The 13,094-nt window shown below is 46.1% G+C and overlaps 1 long non-coding RNA gene across 2 annotated transcripts in view; it reads left to right on the top strand.

The window, feature by feature from the left end:
* Positions 1-472: 472 nt before the first annotated feature.
* Positions 473-13,094, top strand: part of LOC133231703 (uncharacterized) — a 95,970-nt gene continuing 83,348 nt past the window's right edge. Inside the window, exons 1-4 of one of the 2 annotated variants that reach the window (XR_009731206.1) lie at positions 473-808; positions 1,397-1,434; positions 4,812-4,901; positions 8,730-8,913. This is a non-coding gene — a long non-coding RNA (uncharacterized LOC133231703). Of the gene's footprint in view, positions 809-1,396; positions 1,435-4,811; positions 4,902-8,729; positions 8,914-13,094 lie in introns of those variants that run through there. The other variant, XR_009731205.1, reaches the window with a different exon arrangement.

Genomic DNA, 13,094 nt, shown 5'->3' on the forward strand with positions numbered 1-13,094 from the left:
AATGATGTCTGGGTGGTTAATCCTCAAACAGGATGGTATTGGTGGCAAGTAAATAGATTACAGTGTGCTCATTCCCTCAACATCTATGTAGAGATAAAATCGTATTAGGGTTCATACCAAGCATAGGTCCAAAGGAGAAATAAAGGCCGCTCCCCAAGAGGCGTCTGGGAAGTCCTACCCTCTGCCTACTGAGGTGCAGGGAATCCTGGGCTCTTTTATGAAAATGAAAGTCAGCTTAGCTCCCATCTCTCCTCACACACCAACCCCTACCACTCAGCGCCGGTTGGGGGGCAGGTCATGCTGGGGCTTGCCCCGCTTAGGGCTGCCAGGAGCTCTGGCTGGCTCCCATCAGATATACGCCGGCTGTTGGCAAGCGGGAAGGAAGCAAGCTGCAGCAGGAACAAAGTCTGTCACCCTCCCAGCACTTGAAGGAGTTGCCGAGGGAAGTCAGCTGGTCCTGGGGTAAGGAGACCATTATTTGCCATCTCATAAGCAGGTGTTTGAGGGTCAGATTATTTCTCAGCAGGTTGAAAGCCAGGGAAGGCGTGATGTTTTGTTTCTCCTTTGGCCTTGCCGATAGCAGGGTTCACCCATGAGGTCAGGTTGACCTGGTTCTTCTAAGGGGGCCTTGAAATGTAGCTAAGGGTACAGTCAACCCATTCTTCCTGATGTCATCCTTCCTTTATCAACTGTGAGACCTCCGATAAATGTCCTGAGGGATGATGAATGGGGCTGGGAGACTCCTCACTATGGCCTCAGCAAGATGCATCACAGTCCAGATTGGGCCTCTCTTTGGGACTTCTGAATGGTATGAATCTAGAGAAGGGAAAAACAGTTTTACTTGTTCTTATGAGATTTCATAGCAGAGATGGTCTTGATGCTGGTCATTTTCCCCGCTGGTTTGAGGGACTTGGATGACCCTGATTTGCCCTCACATTTCCCTTCCTTTTTATTTTCTGGAAAGAAAAGTAAGACCACTGGATAAGATTCCACGCTCCCAATGCAGGGAGCCCAGGTCCAATCCCTAGTTGGGGAACTAGGTCACATATGCCGTACTGAAGATCCTGCTGCAGCAACTGAGACTTGGTGCGGTCAAAAAAATTTTTTTTGAAAAATAGAATGGAAATGAAACTATTAAAAATATAAAAGAAGAAGAAGAAAAGAAAATTAAGACTGTTTATTGACTACCTACTATATTCCAGGCACTGTACTGGGCGAATTTTCCAAAGTTTCATTTGTATAAAACCATTTCAGGATAGATTATGATTTTTTTATATAAATGAGAAGATGGAGGCTCAGAAAAATAAAGTAAAGATAGCCCCTCAGTTGAGGGACTGAGGCAGAATATGAACTCAGGTTGCCTTGCTCCTAAATTTTGTGTGTTCTTCCCCTCCAGGGCCCAGGAAGAACAGGAATGCTGGAATAAATTACACGGTAACCCAAATACATTACTTATCAGCATGAATCTAACACTAAAGATTGTTAAGCATGTCTGCATTTACTGGGGAGAGACAGAGGAGGGGGAGGAGTGGGGCATGAAAATATTTTTTTTGCTGGGATTCAATCTGTTCTTAGCCCACTGTCCCATACAGATAACCCGAACCTAGGTATGCTACCTTGCTTCTGTAGTGTCAGAGAAAAGATGACTTGGTAGGGACTAATGCTAACTTAGCTTCCCCGGTGGCTCAGTCAGTAAGGAATCCACCTTTGGATTTGGGAGACTCAGGTTTGATCCTTGAGTAAGAAAGGTCCCCTGGAGAAGGAAATGGCACCCCACTCCAGTATTCTTGCCTGGGAAATCCCATGGACAGAGGAGCCTGGTGGGCTGCAGTCCATGGGGTTGCAAGAGTCAGACACGACTGAGCAACTAACCAAACCACAATGCTATCTTGGTCCAAAGTTAGCTTTCCAGCTACTTTTGATAGAGTAGCTACTGCTACTGTATCATTGAATAAGAACCACACTTTTTCAGTCCTGCCCAGGGATATCCATGGGAATAAAAACTTCAATAAAATGCAAGGTAGCCTGGGTGATTGTCTCCTGCCCTAAACCAGAGGCAGTTCAGCAAGACAGAAACCCCAGAGCAGTGTCTGGTTTCTGGGACCAGTGACTTGGTCACCTGGGCCTCTGTCCTTCTGCAGGTAAGACCTTGCCTCTACCTTCTGGGAGGGAACCTGAACTCTCTCGGCCCTCGGCAGTCCAGGAAGTCTGCCGCTTCCTTATTCGAGATGTCTTATTAAACTGTAATCAGACTGCGAGAGGAGCCAGTCAAAGCAGTGGCTATTAATAGGGAGGCGAGGAAAGCTGACTAAGGAGGGAGCGGACTTAGATTGGAGGGAAGAGCCTGGCCACCTTGGCCCACAGTCCTCGGACACAGGTCAGTGAGAGAGAGAAAAAGAGAGGCCTGAGCTCTTTTCATTCCTGGGCCGCAGTCAGCACTATCTGGCTTTCTCAACTTTGGAAATAGAAACCCGAAGCGGTCCTGATCAAAAGGATATCCAGCCGTCTTTCCCAGGTCCTTGGGGAGTCTTGGAGCCCTGAGAACACATAGCTTAAATAGCTATGTCATCAGTCAGTGAGACTTGGAAAGGTGCTGGGGCTATATTTCTGTGGTCTCCCTCAACTGACAAGCCGGTGCTGACCCAGCCGCTTGGCTGGCCAGCCCTTCCCACTGGCAGAGATGTCAGAGTAGGGAGATTCTATTTCTGGCTGCTTGATAAGGCTTGGGGAAGTGGGTGTTACAGAAAGGTGCAAGGGGAGAATGAAGGGCATGGTGCAAAATGGCCTAATAATGCGGAAGAAAGTTTTCAGTAATTTGTCGATGGAATGCCTTTTTCAGGGAGTTAAGATTTTTGACATTTAGTAGAATTTGTCAACCTCTGGATGCTGGAAACAGGATACGTTCCAAAATCTGGCCATGGGCACTTCCCCGGTGGTCCAGATTCAAAGCTTCCATAGCAGGGAACACGGGTTCCATACTTGGTCAGGAAACGAAAACTCCTGCATGCCACATGGCACAGCCAAAAAAAACAAAAAACCAATCTAGCCATGGCATGCCATGGATGCTGCGTTCGGCATATCCCTCACTCTGAACCAGGCACTGAATGCGCACGCGTTCTGCGTATGCTGCTGCATTTAGTCTGCACCAACCCCCACAATGGGGTGTAATCACCCCTCTTCTCAGAGGGAAAAAATGAGATTCAGAAACGTAAGTGACTTGGCCACACCGTGGGTGACAAAGACAGCACGAAAACTCGGGTCTGTCTGAGGCCAGGGGGAGAGCCAGGCTCCCTGCATACCCCCAAAGCATACCCCCATCTTTTCGGCTTCTTCTACCTTGACCCCGCCATCCCCTACGCCTGTAGCTACCCCAGTACTGACATTGAAGTCAAGGTGGTAGAGGTCTGTATGTGTGTTGCTGGGAGGTGCTGAGAAGTGGGGGACTGACGTGTTACAATCTTGTCACCCTTCTTTTAGTTGGTTAGACATGCCTAGGCATGTTTCAGAGTAGAAAATTTGTTTTGGTTCCTGGATCTCTGAAGAAGGAGGTTCAGATTGAGATCGGATGTGGGAGATTTCTTTCCCTTCCTTCCTAAAAATATTTATTAAGCACCTATTGAGCTCAGCTCTGGGTACTTTCAAATGATAGGACAATTGAATGACATCATGGATCTGGTGTTTTTCTCTGCTGTTTTTCATGTATCCTAGAAACTATCCATATATATCTATCTCTTGAGAGTTACAAAGGTGTCGTAATCTACATACTTACGTGCATCTACCAAATACCTTTTCACAGAAAAGAGAGAAGTGACTTTCCTTCCACTGATTGTCATATAGACTACTTCCTGAACCTGAAGGAAATTCCAGGATCCCAAACACCAGGCCCTAAGCGCTTGCAAATACGTGAGGGAAGAGTTTCAGCCGCCAGCTGTCAGGGGCCTGGGACCAGACCAAGCCTGATAATTTCCAAGCTCTCAGGCAGTAGATCATCTGAGCTGTTCTTTTGGGGTCTTATGTACTCTTTTTTTTTTTTTTGGCTGTGCTGGGTCTTTGTTGCTGCACTGGCTTTTCTCTAGTTGCAGTGCTCAGGTTTCTCTTTACGGTGGCTTTTCTTGTTGCAGAGCATGGGCTTTAGGGCACGCGGGCTTCAGAAGCTGCAGCGCATGGGCTCAGTAGGTGTGGCTCCCGGGCTTTAGAGCACAGGCTCAATAGTTGTGGTGCACGCTTTGTTGCTCCTTAGCATGGGGGATCTTCCTGGATCAGGGATCAAACCTGTGTCTCCTGCATTGACAAGCAGATTCTTTCCCACAGAGCCACCGGGGAAGCCTTATAGACTCTGTCGGTCAATTCTGTTTTCTTCCTTTTTTTGGAAAGGCAAACAAGTAACCTACCAGCCATAATAGTCAGCAAGATGGTGTCAGCACCCAGATTCAGACAGCCGCCTCCTCTCACTGTAGTCAAAGTTAATTAATTTCCACTGTACCTTGAACTAGGTCACCCGCAGGTCTGTGCCGGGCCTGACCTGGCTGCTAGGGAGGAAGAGAATTTCTAATCTGGCTCTTGCTGTCCCCAGCAGGAGGGGTGGAGAAGGGGGCTACGTTTCACCTTTATGTGGGCTTGTCTCTCCTCTTCTCCTCCGGGGAGGTGACCGTTTTCAGATCTGTGGGTGGGGAGGAAAATCTTCTCTTCCAAAAATAATGTCTTTCTGTAGCGGGGTTTAAAGCTGGACCAAGCTGCTAGAGCTATTTTTACCCAGCTTGCAGTTCAGGGTGTAAATAGCAACTGCGGCTGTTTTTTTTTTCCCATAATAGGGTCGACGTCTTGGAGGCGAAGGCATTCTGGCGCAGCGAAGAAACAATACAGGTTGTCCTTGGGCCCAGGGGCTGATCCTTGACCACCTGGTCAGTATAGAAACCGGGGTGGCATCTCCATGGTTCTGTTATCTGGGGCTTGGCTGTAAACACCAGGCCCCAGGATAACTCCTGGGCTGAGGCTGATTTAAAGAAGATCTAGGTGGAATCAGGAAGGAGAGTCTTAGACTGAGCAGCTGAGGGTTCCGGGAGCTTGTGTACCTCCGGCTCCCTCTTGCTCGACCTCTTGCCTTAGCAAGCACTTCCTCCCAGGCTGCTGCCGTTGGAGGGTTTCTTGCCCCAAGCCCACCAGATAAGGAACTGAGAAGAGATAGAAAAAAACAAAATCCACTCGAGGCTGCCCGGATGACGGAATGTCTCTAAAAATATATGCCTCCTAGTTCTCAAGTGATTGGCAGCCCTGCGGTCTTCAGCATTGGAAAGTGTCATTTAGAGGGTTGGCTCCCTCCGAAGCTGAGAAACTCACCAAGGCTTTGAGTTATGTCTCCAGTTGGCTTGGGTGTGGTGGGTGGGAAGTTCAGCTTCCCAAAAGACCATCGTTGGTATTATTGATGAGGGAGATAAACCAGCAAAGCTTGAGATGTGCCCATCACAGTTGGAGATTCTTTATTGCTTTCCTTTGAAGGAACAAATAATCCTCAGTGGCTTTCCTTTAAGGCCAACTTATTTACCCAAATCTTTCCCTGGGGTCTTTCGTCTGAAATTAGACAGGACTTATGAGTCAGCTTTTTGTTATGAATTACACAGTAGCTCCTTGTGGAACTGCCCGTTCCTTTCCTCTAGGTACACATTGATCAGAGAATTTCTCAAATATCTACCACATACTCAGAACTGGGCCTTTAGGCACATGGTTCAGGTTTCAGGTTCTTCCTGGAGATGACGTGTAGGATAAGAAAAGGATTGAGGAACAGGTAAGCAGCTGAGTAATCCCCAAATGGGCTTTTTTGGCAATGATTTTTCTGTGCAGCTCATTGAAATTGATTCTGGGCAGCTGTTAATTGCAAAAACTCACTGCCAATTATTGATAGCTAAAATGACATTGGAGAGCTTTTCATGGTAAAAATAGGGGCAGACAATAGATGAGAAAAGAGCTTTGCATTTGAGGAGAGAGGTTGGGAACATATTGTTTCAATCTGGGTTTCCACTGTCAGCGTGGGTTCTCTCCCAGGACTGACCAGGGAAGCCTATTTCCTGACCTCCAGCAAGAAGTCCGCCTGGGAGCCTCTCAAGATGAGATCAAAGCTTTGTCTTAGCAGCCAGACCAGAGGACATCCATGCTGGGTTCAGGGCATTCTGGTCCTCACTGTGCTCAGAGTCACATTAAAGAGCCAACCCCACAGTTTTTAGTGAAACCTGATGAATTTGACATGTATGATTAGCTAATGTGGGGAATTATTATTGTCCCATTGATATGATAATTTGCCTATGAAACTTCAAAATTATAAACAATGGTTTTCTGGGGAAAGCCTCTTGAAGTGTGAATGGTAAATGTTTACTGTAAAAAACAAACGCAAAAAACCCCCCAAAAAACCTGGATCTGGAAAGAGTGCCCTGGTGAATAAAATGAAAACCATGTGCAGTCCCATTGCTAAACTGACTAATTGTTTCGAAAAATGCTTCCAGCTCCAGCCTTGACGTTGGGCAAATTGGGAACGCTGTACGAGACTTCCTGTCTAATACTTCCCTAGATTTCCTGGAATCCAATTTGAAACGCTGTTTCCCCTACATCACCAAGGAGTTAAACCTTGGCTCTGCTCTCTGGTGACTAATAGGCACCGTGTGGCTCTGAGCTCAGCGAGAAAGAAACTGACAGTCGGCGTGGGAAGCGTGTGAGATTTCAGGGCTCTTGCGACGCCTTAGATGGGCCTGGTGCGCAGGAGCAAGGAGGATTGCCATCGAGTGCCCTCAACTATGTCCTTTTATCATGAATTCTTGGTTCTTCCTCTGAACTTTGCATGATTTTTAATGAAGATCTCCAGCTCCTTTGGGGGCCTTATGTTACGGTGGTGTGTGAGTTAATTCCATGGAGAAGGATATTTTAAACAGCAAACAAATTTCACCACTTTGAAAAAGAATCCATTTTGATTGAAAACAGAGCGGAATCAACTGACCTGATCAAATCACACTTGATGTGTGTTGGGGGTGGGGGGATATCTTCTTTCTACTCTTGCTGTTTGCTTCCTGGTGAAAGAAGCCTAATTAACACTCACTCCCTTTTGCTTACCTGGAAAGGGAGAATGGTTTAATAGGACTGTTGCATTTCCCAGGAAAGTCTGTGCCTCTCTTTCTTTCCTCTTGAGAGTTCACACTGCTCCTGCACGGTGGGAAGGGTAGGCCCGTTCTGGCCCACCTGTCCATTGCTAAGTGGCCAGATCTGTCAGATTCTGAGTTTGAGTACTGGGTTCAGTACAGTTCAGTACAATTCAGTTAATTTCAGTCACTCAGTCTTGTCCGACTCTTTGCGACTCCATGGACTGCAGCACGCCAGGCCTCCCTGACCATCACCAACTCCCAGAGCTTACTCAAACTCATATCCATTGAATTGGTGATGCCATCCAACCATCTCATCCTCTGTCGTCCCCTTCTCCTCCCACCTTCAATCTTTCCCAGCATCAGGGTCTTTTCAAATGAGTCAGTTCGTCACATCAGGTGGCCAAATTACTGGAGTTTCAGCATCAGTCCTTCCAATGAATATTTAGGACTGATTTCCTTTAGGATGGACTGATTGGATCTCCTTGCAGTCCGAGCGGCTCTCAAGAGTCTCCTCCAACACCATAGTTCAAAAGAATCAATTCTTCAGTGCTCAGCTTTCTTCACAGTCCAACTCTCACATCCATACATGACTACTGGAAAAACCATAGCCTTGACTAAACAGACCTCTGTTGGCAAAGTAATGTCTCTGCTTTTTAATATACTATCTAGGTTGGTCATAACTTTTCTTCCAAGGAGTATGTGTCTTCTGATTTCATGGCTACAATCACCATCTGCAGTGATTTTGGAGCCCAAAAAGATAGTCTATCACTGTTTCCCCATCTATTTGTCATGAAGTGATGGGACCAGTTGCCAGGATCTTAGTTTTCTGAATGTTGGGTTTTAAACCAACTTTTTCACTCTCCTCTTTCACTTTCATCAAGAGGTTCTTTAGTTCTTCTTTGCTTTCTGCCATAAGGGTGGTGTCATCTGCATATCTGAGGTTACTGATATTTCTCCCAGCAATCTTGATTCCAGCGTGTGCTTCATCCAGCCTGGCACTTGTCATGATGTACTCTGCATATAAGTTAAATAAGCAGGGTGACAATATACAGCCTTGACATACTCCTTTCCCAATTTGGAACCAGTCTGTTGTTCCATGTCCAGTTCTAACTGTTGCTTCTTCCTGCATACAGATTTCTGAGGAGGCAGGAAATGTGGTCTGGTATTCCCATCTCTTGAAGAATTTTCCACAGTTTGTTGTGAACCACACAGTCAAAGGCTTTGGCATAGTCAATAAAGCGGAAGTAGATGTTTTTCTGGAACTCTTTTGCTTTTTCAGTGTTCACTGGCCTGACAATATAAGGCTTCTCTGGTGGCTCAGATGGTAAAGAATCTGCCTGCAATGCAGCAGATGTGAGTTCAGTCCCTGATTCGGGAAGATCCCTTGGAGAAGGGAATGACAACCCACTCCAGTATATTCTTGCCTGGAGAATTTCATGGACAGAGGAGCCTGGTGGGCTACAGTCCTTGGGGTCGCAGAGAGTAGGACAGGACTGAGCGGCTAACACTCTTTCCTGAGTATCAGCTGTACTAGTGAGAAAGGGCATTGTTGGTCCTTGTCTAGCTCACTGCTGTCTTATCTCTGATTGATTTTAAAATCTGCAGAGAAAAGGGGGTGACTACTACTTGGGAGCCTCCTCAAAGACCTCAACATTGACTGGAGACCTCCTGGTGGTTAGAAAAAGCTTTGTGTTGGGGTGAGATCCTGGCATCTAGATCCACATCACTACTTTCCTACACATCACTGAATTCCTTGGCTGTCAAATGAATAAAGGAGCTTTTACATGTATTCCTTGGAGTTGAAATGTGTCCATTCAGAACTTGTTCATTGAATGCCTACTATGTGCCAGGGGTGATCAAGATGTACCGTCTGTTATCACACAGTTTATAATCTAGCTATCAGAAAATTTAATGTTCCAAGTGAAATAAAACAACCTCAGAAAAGCTTAAGCAATAAAGAAAATTTATTGGCTCATTGGGGAGGCAGGCACAATTTGGTCCAGGACTCAAACAACAGGTTCCATTGCTTGGTCTGCTTTCCCTGGGTGAGATCCATTCATTTGTGGCCACACGATGCAACCCTTCCCCTCTTCTGGCAGCTTCCACAATGGCTGCAGTGGAAATAAGACATACCATTTACCATTTGAGCTAAGAAAAGTCCAAGTCCCAAAATTCCCTACACACTCTGGAGGTCCACTCTGATGAGACCATTCTAGGTCATGTGCATGTGTGCTAAATCATTTCAGTTGTGTCATTTCAGCTCTTTACGACCCTGTGGACCATAGCCCACTAGGCTCCTCTGTCCATGGGATTCTCCAGGCAAGAATACTGGAGTGGGTTGCCATGCCCTCCTCTAGGAGATCTTCCCAGCGCAGGGATCAAACCCTGGTCTCTTACATCTCCTGCATTGGCAGGCGGGTTCTTTACCACTAGTGCCAACCGGGGAGCAGGCCATTCCTAAAGCAGTGACTGGGGCTCAGTGTAACGGATGCACTTATGTACTGATGGGCTTAAACTCACTGAAATTCAGGGACCCTCAGTGCGGCTGGGCACCCAGGGTGAAGAACTGTGGGGTGTGGGGCATGGTGGGTGTCCAGGCAGCTGGGAGCAGAGCACCCCCACAGTCATAGTGAGTGTGGCTTTGGGGGCTCCTGAGGCCTTGCCTTGGGCCCCTGGAGGTGTGGGAGGGCCCACCTACAGATGGGATGGGCCCAGGACCTTCCTGGAGGCAGTATGGGAGGGGACAGCCCTAGGGAGAGCTTTAGGCTGTGCCCTCTCTTCCTACAGCTGTGGGTATAAAGATAAAGAGAAAACTGAAGAAGAAAAAAGAAAAATTGGGGGACAGGTCTCAGGAAGAGGCAGCAACCAATAACTGTCCATGATAGAAGGAAAAGGCAATAAGTAAAGTAATTCTGCTCCGAGGGAACACTTCAGCTCACAGAAAACACAGATATCGCATTTTCACCTGGGCGGTCGAGCACAAGCCTCAGAATCAGAGATCTGGATTGCCATTTCTGTGCAGGGCTCCTTTGCACGGCGGGCCCTCAAGTCATGGAGGTTAGTAGACTGTGCTTCTTGATCTGGCCCCTCAGGAACTGCCCCACCTATTGGATTCTTCTGCTCTGTGATCCCTCCTTTCTTTCTGGAAAGGAGGCTAAGGTGCTTGAGAGGGCCAAGGTGAGAGCCACACAGCGCCTGTCGCTAAATAAACCGAAGCTAAATTGGCCTGTGTTTGCTACTCTTTCTGATTTATGGACATTCGGCCAGCAGTTAGGGGTTAAACATTAACCACACTGGGGCAGACTGGGACCACAGGAGACATGAGCCCTGAAGATACACAGGCCTTCAGTGTTCTTTGTCAGCGGGTGTGTTCGTGTGTGCTAAGTCACTTCAGTCGTGTCCGACTCTTTGCGACCCCATGGACTGTGGCCAGCCAGGCTCCTCGGTCCACGGGATTCTCCAGGCAAGAATACTAGAGTGGGTTGCCATGCCCTCCTCCAGGGGATCTTCCTGACCCAGGGATCGAACCCGAGTCTCATGTCTTCTCCATCAGCAGGCTTGTTCTTTACCATTACTGCCACCTGGGAAGCGGTTTGTCAATGTGCAAGGTTCAAAAGATCTGTGTAAAAGAATATGTCACCCAAATGAGCTGAAAACAGACAGAAATGCCATCAGACATGCGGGGTAGGAAGATTACTAAGTACCCAGCTACTTCTCAAGAGGTCACAGTACTTGCCAGGTAACTCAAGAGTACCAGCAGGCCTGAGCAATCCTTCACCTCTTCATTCAACAAATATTTAACGGGTACTTTCTATATAAGAAGTTACAGTAAGAACACATAATCAAGGCTGCCACTTCAATCTTTTTTTTGGAAGAAAGAAGGAATCTCCATTTGTACATAGGTAAATTATTATAAGAAATCAGATTACTATGTGCTGCATAAAATGAACTAAAGACCTCCTTTTATACCAGAGACAGATTGCAGTAAACTAATTTCATTTAGGGTCAGATGTTGGAGACAGAGGGGGCTGTGGCCAGATTTAAGTGAATCTTGGTTTAAGATAGAAACAAATAAATAGGGTTACATTGAAAGATTGTAATCAATGAAAGTCTTTTTTGGTCTCCCAAATGAATGTGACTCAGTCCTTTGAACATTAAACAGCAACAGTTTATTTGCACATTTCTTATCATTCTTATTCTGAATCTGTCAGTCACTTATTTATTCACTCAGTTATTTGGTCAGACTCTCATTGGAGATTTATGGAAGGCTTGTTATGCATCAAGTACAGTGTCGAAGACCAGGATACAAAACAGAGTGAGACATGGGCCCTACCTTCTAGGAGCATATGAAAAAATAATTATAACAGGAAAGGTGCCCTAACAGAAGCATGTACTGAGTGCTTGGAGGTGAAGTCTTTACAAAGGAGGCGACATTTGAACTTGAAGATAACAGGAGTTTTCTAGGCTGAAATTGCAGATTATCTGAAAAATCTGTTAAGGGAGGAGCCAGCATGGTGTGTGAGGAAATGGTAAATAGTTTGGTATGGAAAGATCTTGAAGTATGTAGGGAGAGTGTCAGGAGAGGAGGTTTAAAAGGTAGGTGAGGGTAAGAGATAAGTCACCAGAGCTTCATACATAGATCTTACTGTGGGCATTGGACTTTATTTTTACAGATAAAAGGAATTTGTTGAAGGGCTTTACGTAAAAGAAGGACAATATTAGGTTTGGGCTTTAAAAAGACGTTCTGTCAGCTGTCTGAAGGAAGAGTTATTGTGGGGAGGGATTGGAGGCAAAGAAATCAACAGGGAGGTATTTCAACACCTAAATCAACAGGCGGTAAATCAACAGGGAGGTGAGAAGTGACAAGGCCTTGATAGCTGAAACAAAGGGAACAGAATGGGCTCAGGGAAGACCTGAGAGATTGATGCAACCAATAAGACCTAATGACTGACTGGCGGGAGATGATGTGGGAAAGGAAGAAGTTAAGGATGACTTAAGAAGTTAAGAGTCAGTAGCCAGGACAGCTGAGGAAATGAGGGTTCCATTAAGTACAGTAGGTAAAAGAAGAACAGGTTGGGAAGAAAAATGACATACTGCCTTTAAGATGCCCACGTGACATTCAGATGGGCAAGCCCCATGCGCTGTTAGAAATATCTGTCCAGAGTTGAGCCTAGAGATGGATTAAGATTTAGATAGGTGCTGAGGCTATGGAATTAGACGGCACAGATCAGACCACTGGCCAGCAAAGTTTTTGACATTAGTAGCTTGATAGTCCCCCAAACCCTTAACATAGTACTTTGCATAAAGCAAGCAGTATCTATGTAAAAATCTACAGAAACATACAAAGACATGACAGTTTGGAAATTGCTAGTAATAGCTAGATGCCCAGAGACCTCAAGTTTGAAGTCACTGTAATTTTGAAGACTTATTTTAGGATCAAATGGGCAATAAAAGAGTATAGCTGACAAACTACTATGTATAAAATAAATAAGCAACAAGGATATATTGTACAGCACAGGGAAACAGAGCCCTTATTTTGTAATAACTTTAAATGGAGTGTAATCTATAAAAATGTTGAATCACTGTTTTGTACACCTGAAACTAATATAATATGGTAAATCAGTTCAGTTCAGTTGCTCAGTCGTGTCCGACTCTTTGTGACCCCATGAACTGCAGCACGCCAGGCCTCCCTGTCCATCACCAACTCCCAGAGTCCGCCCAAACCCATGTCCATTGAGTCAGTGATGCCATCCAACCATCTCATCCTCTGTCGTCACCTTCTCCTCCTGCCCTCAATTTTTCCCAGCATCAGGGTCTTTTCAAATGAGTCAGCTCTTTGCATCAAGTGGCCAAAATATTGGAGTTTCAGCTTCAGCATCAGTCCTTCCAATGAATATTCAGGACTGATGTCCTTTAGGATGGGCTGGTTGGATCTCCTTGCAGTCCAGGGGACTCTCAAGAGTCTTCTCC

Source organism: Bos javanicus, chromosome 19 (assembly GCF_032452875.1).
Source record: "Bos javanicus breed banteng chromosome 19, ARS-OSU_banteng_1.0, whole genome shotgun sequence".
Classification (NCBI taxonomy): domain Eukaryota; kingdom Metazoa; phylum Chordata; class Mammalia; order Artiodactyla; family Bovidae; genus Bos; species Bos javanicus.